This window comes from Musca autumnalis, unplaced genomic scaffold (assembly GCF_047663935.1).
Source record: "Musca autumnalis isolate F117 unplaced genomic scaffold, ASM4766393v1 scaffold_1, whole genome shotgun sequence".
Classification (NCBI taxonomy): domain Eukaryota; kingdom Metazoa; phylum Arthropoda; class Insecta; order Diptera; family Muscidae; genus Musca; species Musca autumnalis.
Window position 1 is genome coordinate 236,561,005 of NW_027411644.1, and position 13,442 is coordinate 236,574,446.

The 13,442-nt window shown below is 38.0% G+C and overlaps 1 protein-coding gene across 2 annotated transcripts in view; it reads left to right on the plus strand.

The window, feature by feature from the left end:
• Positions 1-8,104: 8,104 nt before the first annotated feature.
• Nep4 (M13 family metallopeptidase neprilysin 4) overlaps positions 8,105-13,442 on the plus strand; it is a 66,069-nt gene continuing 60,731 nt past the window's right edge. The window contains exon 1 of one of the 2 annotated variants that reach the window (XM_073960547.1): positions 8,105-9,100. The gene's annotated coding sequence lies outside the window, so the exon portion shown is untranslated. The remainder of the gene's footprint in view (positions 9,101-13,442) is intronic. The other variant, XM_073960548.1, reaches the window with a different exon arrangement.

Sequence of the window (13,442 nt, forward strand, 5' to 3'; positions counted from 1 at the left end):
TTACAGCTTTAAGCTGCTGCGAAGAGTGTTTTAAGAAACCATGAGCGTAACATTCTCCCCCCTTTCCCCTCTGGAGGGGGTATACGGTAAGAATTGTTTAATGATGTTAATACAGAATGACATGTACAAAGGTCCCGATTATCTTAAGATGCAAAAATAGGCTTGGGGAAACAAAACAATCTCCAAAACAACATAAAATCCAAACAATTTAGCGGATTAAAAAATCAAAATTTTTGTCTGAAAATTGGTAAAATTTTTAATATAGATCTAATAGCGCTCTTCCTGAAAGGCAACTACAGCCAACGAAAGACAAATTTGGAAGAAGATTTCTTCATCTTGCCACTGATGCCAATTATGTTAATGTACGTGGTCAGATAACAGAGTTATACGCTAATATATCCAGAGAAACCCTATTCTAGGGCAGCTTTAGTCAGGAACCCACCATTTATAGTCTGGCACTAGATGGCAGCTGATTTTAATACTGAATAATCTTTAACCCATGACCTACTTTGGAAAACTATTCCCGAGGTGGGCACTGGTGGGCATCATGACTAAAACCTTAGATCAAATTTAAGTATATGATCGAATTGGCATTACAAAATACAATAAGAAAATATGCAGTTAACTAGAATTCCACAACACGCTAAAACACTATTTTTTAATGAAAATTAAGCTATCAACCCCTCCTTCAAAATCCACTATAATATTTTGCTATACGTATTAGTTTCGCGATATTTTGAATATATTTACTTGCACTTAAAATATAGGTTGTACTCACAACATAAAATATTAGTCAAATGTTCCGACTTTTGAAGCTATTCTTAAGAAGATCGCGTTCGAATTAAACAAAAACTAATATATTTTTAAAAAGGTCCATGTCATAGCTATCAGAGTTGCCAGATGTTGTACCAAAATTTTGACATTAATTTTTTTATTTTTGGCCAATGGGTGGATCCACTGTGTATTGTAAGGTTACAATTTGTATACAGAGAAAAGATCCTACTACCGACTTCTTTTTTTAAAATTTTATTTGTGTGGTGAATTTGGTAAAATATAATATATCCCCCTTAATTATGATTGAATACGAAAAAGTGTCGGAATTGTTTAATCTAATACAACATATTCTTATATGCCATTTTCTACATTCAATTAGCACTTTTACTTTTAGAGTGAAATGTAATAAATACGCATTGATATTGGAACCGACTAATCGAGTGTAAAAAGAATTTAATTAAGTTGTCAGAATCAATAGCTGGACATATTTATCTATTACACCACCAATTGTGTCCATTCAAATGCATTCTCGTCGTATGTATGTATGTATACGATTTCACGCGGATAGAAAAGAGTAGCTGAGGCTGAAATAATGTGCACGCTTTAATTAAGCGAATAAATTTATAATATTTCAACAACATTTGTCAGCATTCATTAAAGCAAATTAACGCAACGCAACAATCGACCGACCGCCAACCGACAGACCGAACAATATAATAAATCTATTTGCTAAATGACAAAGCGTTAAACACCAGCAACAAGAATTCATTTTAATGTGAATTATTTATGTACGAATGACTGATTATGGTTGAATGCATAAATAAAGCAATTAAAATGCAGTAGAATTGAAAATCGCGTAAGGATTTTTTTTTTTAAATTAAGAGTTGTGATATTATCTTTGCAAAAATACTTCCTACTACATGTAATTTTCGAAATCTTCAGTTCACTTAAAGGATAACATCGGGAACTTTTTGGTAAAAGCCAGCAGTCCTACATTGCCGCTCCAATGCAACTTTCATTAAAATGTGGTCTGTTCTTATATATTTTCTCAGCAGTATGCAAGCGATGACATATCATTATTCCGACAAAAAAATAAATAAGTAACGCCATGCATTGTTGTACAACTTTGATATGGATTAATTGTGTAAAACAACATTTTCATTGTTGTTCATTAATAAATTGACAAAATAGAACAAAATGTTACTGCATTCATGTCCATTGTTCTGCTCCGTTCTGATATTTTCAAGTAGTCAATTAAAATCTAGAAGACAACATTAAAATTACTACCAAAACAATGAATGTTTGTATACATCTACATATGTATAACAACAAGTATCAGTCAGCTGTGCTGACGGAGATATACCCTCAGTCACTGACAAAAAAACACAACAAACCAAACCATACTTTGAAGCATTTGGGACATTATCTCAGGAAGTATGGACTTACCCCGGAAAAAATGTAGCGTTGTAAATGGGACCGCTAGAACAACTAACTAAAAAAAGAATCAAAGCGATGCGAGAGGAGCTCTTAAACTTCACTTTTTCCGAATTTTGTCTGGGAGGTACCCGAAGGAGTGACCGATATAATCCATATTCCAACATGATAGATGACTGGATGAAATAATACGATGTGTAAAGTTTGGACCAATCAGAAACTCTCTGCGAGAATTATCTTGCAGATTTAGCATTTTGATTGGGGTCCTCAGGATTTCTTGGAGCTTTTAGGCCATTATTTCGGGAAGTATGGACTTGTGCCCGAAAAAAATTGCACCGTCATATAGGAGGCCGCAAGCACAACCTGCTAAAACAAATTTGAAAACGATCCGTTAGGAGCTCTTAAACTTCACTTTATCCGAATTTAGTGTGAGAGGGAATCGAAGGAATGGACCTGTATAATCCATATTCGAACCCCATATATATCTGGAAGAAATAATACGATGTGCAAAGTTTGGACCAAATCGATTGCTCCCTTCTAACTCTCGAATCGTTCTCACCATTTTATAGAAAAAAATGGTTTGTGGGGGAGGTACCCGAAGGAGTGAACCGATATGGCCCATCTTCGAACTTTGAACTTAGTTTGGACAAAATATTACGATAACCAAATTTGGTTACAGTCGGTTGATTCGTCCGAGAGTTATCGTGCGCACCAGCCAGACAGACGGACGGACATAGCTAAATCGACTCCAAATTGAATTTCGTCCAAACATACTTGGGGTCTAAAACCGTTTTTCGATGAGGCACATTTTTGGTCGTATCAAAGTGTATATAACCTTTCTAACCTAAAGGCTGAGGGTATAAAAACGGTTGAACCGATCTTCCTGAAAATGTCAGAGTATATTGAAAAATCAGGTGACGTAGGGGATGAAACGGCCCTAACCGTCTCTAATATGGCAAAGCCCAGGACCCCTCTTGGTCACCCTTTCATCTCAAGTGAACACTGACCTCTCCGTGTTGTCACCTGGAGAGATGCCTTCAACACCCGTTTAAGGGTAGTGTGTTAACATTTGCGTGCGCTCATCCATAAGAACGTTTAAACATGGGTTGGGCGTTGGACTTGTAACCCATCCCTTAAAAAAGCAACATATTATGAAACAAGTAAAAAGGTATCAGTGGGCTTTGCCGACTGAGATATACCCTCAGCCTATGTGAATTTAAACTTTCATCTACGGACAGATCGAATATATTTAGGGTCTTTTCAGAATTTTTTTTTTAGCCCTTTTTGGGCATTTGAACTTTCCGACAAAAATGTGGATTAGGATTAAAGTTGAAAATTGTTGCGGTGGAGATAATTAAAGGAATGTACCGACTTGATTTATTGTGGAAGTTGATTTTATTTTGGAAGTCATATCTTTTCGATAGATATCGCGCCCACCAGTCATTCCAGTATGCCAAGAAGCATGAACTTGTTCACAGAAAACATAATATCGCATAAAACAGACGACAACGAACAGCATCGGTATACATTTCCCAGGGATCTTCGAACAGACCCTAAATGTTTAACTTTTGTGGGGGAGATACCCTAAGCAGAGGAACTTTTTGAAGTTAAACTAAATTTGGACAAAATATTAGGAGATCCAAAGTTGCCCCGTTCAAGAGATGTCGTGCATTCCATTTAAGGGACATTTTTTAAATATTGGGGGGAATTACCGGAAGTTGTGTGTATTGCTCATCTTCGAACTGAAACTAAGTTTGGACAAAATATTACGAGGGCCAAATTTTGGACAGAATCGGCAGATCCGTTCGAGAGCGATCTTGCACTCCAATTACTACACACGTGTCATAGGGGTTTTTTGCAAATTTCAGGCTATTTGCTCAGGAAGAGTAGGATTGCCCTTGATGAAACTTATACCGTCGTATAGGCAACAGTGAATATAAGTTGTTACAACAAAAATCGAAGCGATTCGAGAGCAGGTCCTAAACTGAACTTTTCCGAAATTTTGTGTGGGAGGTACCCGAAGGAGTGGATCGACTGAGTCCATATTGAAACCTCATCTATGCCTGGTAAAAATTTCACTATGTGCAAAGTATGCGCCCAATTTTTCCGAACATTTTTGAACTTTTGTGAGGGCGGTACCGGAAGGAGTGGACCGATATAACCCATCTTCGAACTTAAACTAAGTGTGGACACAATATTACGAAAGCAAAATTTTGGACCAAATCGGTTGATCCGTTCGAGAGTTATCGTGCGCAATAGCCAGCCAGACAGACAGACGGACGGACATGACTAAATCAACTCCAAATTGTCTGAAACGGATTTCGTCCAAACATACTTGGGGTCTAAAACCATTATTTCGATGAGGCACATTTTGTCCGTATGAAAATGTATAAACCCTCGTTAGCATAAATGCTGAGGGTATAAGAACAGAGAAAAAGAGAAACAAACCCTCTAAAGATGACGAACCCCGCAAGCGCTTTATGGACCTGGAATGTTCGCACGCTTTATAGTGAAGTTTACGTTTTGGTTGCGGATTTGCAGTTGGTCAGAGGTTAAAGCATATGGTCTCCAGCTTCACCCCAGTAAATGAAAGCTTGCTACAGTACTGAAGACAAGCTTCTCGACATTCATAAGGTCACCTGATTGTCTCAAACCATAAAAACAAGTAATCAAGGTGATCACGTTGTCATAGATGGAAGACATTCATCGACCGTATTGGATATGCAGTCGTTCCGAGGAGCAAATACAGCAAATAAAGTACGAACAGAAACAAAAAGGAAGTTCGACATCGGTGAGCTGCAAACATAACAGATAGCCACTATGCTGTGGCCCAACACAGTGCCAAAGTATTGCCCACACCATGTAAACAGCCACAGAGAAATGAAAAAGGGAGAGGATGAAAAAATTTAAATGTACTACTAACTTTAAAATAAAGCTGCTTAAACCTGGCAAATTTTTGCGGATTCTGAAACTGCAATGTACAAATATGAAAAACAACAACAAAAATCGCCAGAGAGATTTTTAAATAAATCGCGGTCAAAGTTCACATTTTTAGGTTTTTTATGTTTTCACGATTTTACATGGAAACTGCAAGTCCTATCGAAATGGGACTGAAGAAAATGTAGTGTTGTAGTGAAAATTCCCTACAAGATTGACATTTATACTATTGTCGTAGGTTTTACTATTTTTGAAGTATTGCTGATGTTTACAGGAGAAAGTGTCTGTTCGAAAGACATCAGTTTGATGTTTCACTCTTTGGTAGAATTTTTGGACTTCATTATGGCTCCTGTACGAGTACCACGGTGCGCCTTAACTAACTTGGCATAAAAACCGCTTACACCTGGGATTCTGAAACAGCGCCGGAGCGCCTTTTAAATAAATCGCGGTCAAAGTCCACATCTTTACAGATGGGACTGGAGAAAACGTTGTAGCAGTGAAAAAATGTGAACTTTGACCGCCATTTACTTAAAAAGCGCTCTGGCGCTGTTTCAGAATCCCAGGTGTAAGCGGTTTTTATGTCAAGTTAGTTAAGGCGCACCGTGCCAGAATGAAGACCGAAATTTCTATTAAAGATTGAAACATCAAACTGATGTCTTTCGTACAGACACTTTCTCCTTTAAAAATCGACAGGGTAATTTGGCAACGGATAGAGATAGTGTGCTCAGAATATGGAAAAAGCATTTTTTCCCAACTGTTGGTATTCAATACCAGCGAAGACGACGGGGATACCACAGATCAAATCCCAGAAGTTAGTATTGAAAGTATACCGCCCAGCGAAGATGAGATAAGGCAGCCGAAGCGAAGGCGACGCGCTGTTAAGGTGTATCCATCAGCTAGTTAGTTAGCATCAGGCAGGAAGAACTCGTACCCGACGACTGGAACCTGAGCATCATGTGTTCCGTCTACAACTAAGGAAATACAACTAAAGCCAATGCTAAACGAAATAATTGGGTCCTTTCAATGCGACTTTGGACGTGGCAAATCCACCATTGACCATATAATTACCCTGCGGCAAATCCTTGAAAAGGCCCAAGAGATGCAGATCTACACTTACCATATTTTTGTCGATTATAGAGCAGCCTTGGACAGCCCCAAAGTTGACTCGATTTTGTAAGATTACACTAACTAATATCCGGTCGTCAGTTCAGCACCGAAAAGTTCAGTACCAAAAGAGGTTTCAGATAAGAATACGGCATTTCATGTGATCTCTACAACATCCTGCTGGAAAAGGTTACCCGAAATGCAAACGTCAAAAGAAGTGGCACAAAATACGTCAATAGTAACATGGGTTGATCAGTAAAAGAAGTAAATAATACTTTTGAAAAGGTCGAAAGAGAATGTGCTAAAGTGGATCTGGCAGTAAACGGCGACAAGACCAATTTGATAGTTTCGACGCGCAATGCGTACATAGAACTCGGAACAACTGTGGAACTTGGTTCGTAGTTAAAGACTGTATCAGATATACAACGACATCAGTATAATTAAACGTATCGAGATACAAGGATTGCGTTGGCTAGACCATGTCGTAAGAATGAGCGATTATGAGTTCGCTAAAAAGCTGTAGGATTTTTTATGTGGCACCCCCTTAAAGTGTTTAGTTTTGTTAGATTTTAAGATTGCCAAAGTTTGAGCTCAATCGGAATATGTTAACACGTGCCACTGGGACATCAAAGTTTCCATAGTAATTTGTACCAAAGGTGAATTTAAACGAAACGAAGCTCTAAAGGCCTTTAATCTTATCCTAAAATCTAACAGAACTAAACACTTTAGGTGCCGCATAAAAAAGTCCGACATCGATTTTTTAAAACCACCTTAGTATATAAATGCGGGCTGAATGGCGGTACATGCTGAAATGGAAGGCCAAGCCTTCGATGGAGTAAACAAGTAGAAGTTGAGATCGGAAAACAATTGGAGAAGTAATGCAACAAATAGATAGGATAAATTATTTCAGCTTAAAGGACAAATGTTCTATAGAGGGCAAAACTAAGTAAGACGATAAAAAATGGTGTATCTCCTGTTGTCCTCTTCCTTTATATCCATCTGGCTTCGGCAGCAGGTCTAGAATGGTATCAAAACGGGGAAGGGTATATGCGTCTGGTTTTGACCTACTATTTAGCTGCCGGAATCAGTGCCAGCCGCTCATTGCTCATCGCTTGCATAGATGGGTTCCAGGAAGCGTATCGGAATTTAAATGGTCGGTCATCTTTGATTGTGATCCGATGGGTTGCAGCTGTGGAAGTGTTGTGGATATCACTGAACTACTGCAGTTCAGTTTCTAACCCCCCGTTTACACATGCAAGTGACAATTCGAAAAATACCAATACACTCACACGTATTCACTGCCACACCAACTAACAACCTCACTGCCGATCAAATTTCTCTGTCAGTAATCAATGTAAGTGCTTTGAAAGTAACTTCAAATTTTTTCCGAACGTTTACACATGCAAGTGTCAGTTCGAAAAAATTGAAGTTTCGACTATAATATGTATGTGTAAACTTAAAACTTATCTTCGACTGTTCTTAGGTTTAAGCTCACTTACCGTCGTATGACCCGGTTATGAACATGTTAGACAAGTCTCGCTTCTTCTCAAAAAGTCCAACCACAGATCCTCTGTGGCGTCGGTCATAAGTAAAAAATTCACCCTCAATTCTAGATTATCGAAGATGATTTGGACATTGATCCCTTCTATTTTGTTTTGTCGCTGGGAGCCACCTGCTGAGGTAACGTTAGCAGCATGCGGGTTTCGTAAATTCTCTCTGCTATCCCGTGTCGACTGAGGCGGCAACTATTGGCATGCAATTATAACCGTCGCCACCATATCATATCACTAATCTAATGATATGAATGTTCGTTTGAAATAGTTTATTTTTATTTCTCTCAGTGTACTCTATGTCATTGACATTTTCGGAAAGAAATTATTGTACACAATAAAAATTAAAAACCCATCAATGCCGGAAAAACAATTAAACAAATCGGTGTTTCAACAAAAAAGAAGCAACAACTATTATTTGACAAAAAACAACAACTCATCATCCTGCAATCATATATAATTACCACAAAATTATTTTATTTATTTAATCACATTTTGGAATTTTTTAAATCACATCAAAAAAGTTCCCCGCCCAGAAGAAACCAGCAGCGCACTAAATTAAACGTCATCATACAAGTTGCAAATTATATACTATTCCAATTAATACGGCATAGACGATGTTAATTTATTAATATACAACCAACTCCCCACCCCTACCAAGTAACAAATGATGAATTGTTGAACAAAGGGAATCGCAAATAAATTACAGTTCTAACGTGTGTCGTGTCGCCGGGTTTGTTTGTGTGTTCGTGTGATTTGTTTTTACTTTTTAATTATCACCGTGCAATTGAACTTTTCAACGTCAGTTACAAACTTGTGTCGTATCTACAGACGCTCGCTACACCCTTTGGCCAACCTCATAAACAAAGCAAATCAGACATCATCATCCCCATTGTTTGGTCATTTTGCTATTTTTCCGCACTTCATTGTAAAAGTGTCAGTAACATCCAGCGGTCGTTTCGAGCACAAACTCGTCCGCGGCGCATTTGGAATTGAAATCGGTTGTTGTATTTGCATTTTCATCATCTGGATTGATTTCTATTTTTCTAAATCGGTATCGGTATTATTTTCCATCAACACCATCCGTTTAGTATCGGTTGTCAAACGCAGCCGTTGTCTACAAAACAAAGCTAAATAGCATCTCATCATTTATTGTGGCTGGCAAAACATCAAACACTTCAACGAAGTCCTGAAATCGACAACCATCATTACGCATTAAAGGATTACTATTGTGTGCGTGTGTGTTTGGAATTAAAAATCAAATCAAGGGGAAATTAATAAGAATTAGAAATTAAATATTGGTAAGATGTAAATGATGAAAACTGTTGCTGTGGAATTTGTGTGACTGTGCGTTTTTTCTATGGTTCGCTGCAGAGAGATTTTCGCGTGTGTATATATCGATTTACGTTAGAAAATCTTAAAAACCGAGTGAAGTTATAGCCCCCATATAGCGGTATTGCCCGATTTCAACTATTTTGACGTTTTTAGCTATATATTCTGACCGAATTAGCTACAATTTGACATTTAGGGTTCCCAGTGACCAAAAAACTTCTACACCAAAAATTATGGACATAGGTCCAAGTTTTGTTATAGCCCCCATACAACGGTACCGCCCGATTTCCGGTACTTTGACGTTTATAGCTACATGTTCTGGCCGAATTAGCTATAATTTGGCATTTATGGTTCTCAGTGATCAAAACCTTTTCCACCAAAAATATGGACATAGGTCCAAGTTTTGATGTAGCCCCCATATAACGGTACCTCCCAATATCCGGTACTTTGACGGTTGTAGCTACATGTTCCGGCCGAATTAGCTATAATTTGGCATTTAGGGTTCTCAGTGATCAAGAAATTTCTCCACCAAAAATTATGGTCATAGGTCTACGTTTTGGTATAGCTCTACCTTTGGTATGGATTTCAGCTATTTTGACGGTTTAACTAAATTTTCTGGCTGAATTAGCTATAATTTGGCATTTAGGATTTCTAGTTGTCATGTAACTTCTCCACTTAAAATTGTGGGCCTAGGCACTGGGTATTGTAATATTTTGTCTCACACAAAATGTCGGTATTGCAAATGGGCTATATCGGTCCACCTCTTGATATAGCCCCCATAGAACGGTACAACCGATACGAACGGTATTTTGAAGGTTTTAGCCTCGTTATCGCACCAAAATGGCTGAAATTTGGTAATTAGTTTTCGTTGGCGGTATAAAACTTTCCCCAACAATTTTTGGGTATAGGTTCACGCCTTCATATAGCCCCCCTAGAATGGTACCTCCAGGTTTTAGCCTCATTATCACACCGAAAGGGCTGAAATTTGGTACTTAGTCTTCGTTGGGGGTATAAAACTTTCTCCCCCAAATTTGTAGGTATAGGTCCATGCCTTCATACAGCCCCCATAGAACGGTACATCCCGATTTTCGGTATTTTGATGGTTGTGGCAACAGCAACCCACCGAAATGGCTGAAATTTGGTATTTAGTCTTTGTTGGAGGTAAAAACTTTCTGACTGAAATTCGTCGGTACAGGTCCAAGTTTCGATATAGCCCCCATAGAACGGTATCACCCGATTTTCGTAATTCTAAAGGTTGTGAGGACAATATCCCATCGAAAGACTGAAATTTGTTATTTAGTCTGCCATGGGGTTATCAAATATTTCAGAAGAGAATTATCAGTATAGGTTTGCGGGTTCCTATAACCCACAGAGAAGCGTACCATTTGATTTTCGGTATTTTGAAGGTTTAACGAAATATATGAAATTTGGTATTTATTTATTTTTTTTTTTTTTGTGTCTAAAAACTTTGCGCCAGAAATTCGTAGGAATAGATCGACGTTTTGATATAACCCCCATGGAACGGTACCTCCCGAATTTCGGCATTTTGAAGGTTAGGCACATTGTTTTACCGAACTTGCTGAAATTTGGTATTTAGGGCCTGTTCATGTATGTCGATAAGAAAATGAATGCGCAAGAAAAACTACCAAATTTGAGTGTGTTTTTCAAATTTGTTTTTTGTTTTGAAGCAAAAGCAAATGCAATAATATTTCAAAAACTAAAGTTTGGGTGTTTTTCATGCGCACACATTTTCGTTTCGAAATACATAAACTGGGCATTAGTCTTCTTTATAAACGAAAGGAAACTTATTGTTCCATTTTACTTTAATACAACTCGTGGTGGAGGGTATAACAAGTTAGGCCTGGCCGAACTTAACGACGTTCTTACTTGTTGTTGTAACAATTTGTATTTGCTGCCCCCATTACGGTACAAGTTTTATCAGGGGCAAGTTCATACTATCACGAGAAAATAGCCCAAAAGCTCCTATGGCACCATATTTGGCTGGAACGCACGGTAACTCTCGAACGGATTAGGCGATTCGGTTCAAAATTTAGCGCTCATAATATTTTGTCCAAAATTAGTTTAAGTTCGAAGAGAGGCCATATCGGTCCACTCCTTCAGGTACCTCCCCCATAAAAGTTTAAAACTTTTCGCACAATAACTCTTGAAGGCAGTAACCGATTTGGTCAATACTTTTCATATCGTAATATCTCTATGGAACATAGATCAGGTTTCAATATAGACTATATAGGTTCACTCCTATATAGGTACTCTTTCGAATCCCTTTCATTTTTGTTGTAAAAACTTGTATTCGCTTTCCCCATTACGGCGGTACAAGTTCTTGGGATATTGGCACAAAAAACTGAAAAAAAAAACTGCCTGCACCAACTAAACTGGGGAATACGTAAGATAATCCTTGAAGGGAAAAACCAGCATCCAGAATCCACGGGACATTTTGTGTGTTAACATCACCTTGGTCTCTTCGTTGGTTATTACATTTTTTGCGCTGACTGTTACCTAACGATATTTCGAATATAGACTAATTCGGTATACTCCTTCGTGCACCTACAACACGAAATTTGAAAAAAAGTACGGTTTAACAGCTCATGTCGGATAGTTTTGAAATTTTTTGCAACAAGTTCTTCTTGCGGGTCTGTTACGACGGCACAATTTTTTCACGGGCAAGTCCATACTTCCTGAGATAATGGTTTAAAAGCTCCAAGAAAGCTAAGCTTACAGACTAGGATTATGTCTGAATACGGACTACATAGGACCACTCTTTCGGGTACCTCCCACACAAAGTTTGGAAAGAGGGCAGTTTAAGGACTCGCCTGGGATCTTTTTTTTAATATTTTTAGCAACATGTTGTATAAGCGGCCCTAGTTATGACTGTACATTTCTTTCGCAGGCAAGTTTATATTTTCTGAAAATTGGCCCAAAAACTCAGAAGTATTGTGTTTACATTTGAGGGTATATCTCCGAGGCCGAGGGTATATATCCGTCGGCTCAGCTGACTGATACTTTATTACTTGTTTTTCACAACTTTCGAAGTGGATTATCACGGCAAGAGTGCACACCATTCTCTAGCACTGTGAAAACCGGGTTTAATGAATTCAATCGTAGCCAAAGGCAGTGAATGTCGTCCAAAAACGACCGTTGTGCTAGAAAACATTAAAGTCGTGCGTGAAATGATAATGCAATATTGCCATGTTGTAAACGTGATATAAAGGCATCCTTGGACATTTCTTCCACCAGCTTACATTTGATGTAGCATGAACACCTGGCCGCAAAAAAGATTTGTTCTCGTTGGATCCAGCACAATTTGACAATCGCTGTAAAAAGGCTCTTGACAACTGGTGCAAAAAAATGTTGAAAAAAACTCATTTGCTTGTTTTTAGTGCCTTTATAAGTAAAACACTGTACCTTAATTTTTTAATTTTTTTAACTTTTTAGCAAATATATATTTTTTTTACCACGGAGAACCCCATGACTAAATTACAGCCTATTTAGGCCGAAAATGTAGATAAAAACTTTATAATGCCTGAAATCGGGTGGTTCCGTTGTATGTGGGCTATACTAAAACCTGGACCCACGTTCACAATTTTTGGTGGGGAAGTTTCTGTACCATTGAAACTCCAAATGCCAAGTTACAACCAATTCGGCCTAAAAATGAGGATAAAATTCTCAAAATAACTAAAATCGGTTGGTACTGCTATATGTGGACTATAGAAAAAATGGGCTCATATTGGAACCCAGTTGCAACCGCAATTGTATTTAAAAATAGTTACTAGATTTGAACTAAACAGACAGACAACAAAGCAAGTTGAATAAAAAATTTTAAAAACAATTCTTAGGTCAGAAGCTTACTTAGTAGCCTTCGTCATTAAACTAACGTAGCATAAATCGGTGTAAGGAGTAATAAGCTGAAGTCAATCAAAGTCTAATCATGTGATCCATACTACTCATCAGCATCTCTAAAATGGTATTGAACGAACATTAAGTGTTGTTTAAACGCTTACATGTGCACCACCAACTGTTTTTTTAACAAAACGTACCCGGCCGACGGTGAGCGTTGTACACACAACCCTAGGATTTGTTATCGGAAGCACACGCTCTGTGCCACCGTACTCATAACTAAGTAAGGAGTAAAATAAGTAGTTCTTTTTGTTTACATTACTTTGTAATGGCTTACATAATGACTAACGGATCCGAATTTTTTCCGGGGAGGCGCGACTTAAAACTCATTTTTCTTGAAATTGCATTTTTGAAGTCGGTTCAAACGAATGGACCGATCGTAATTTATTTTGATCA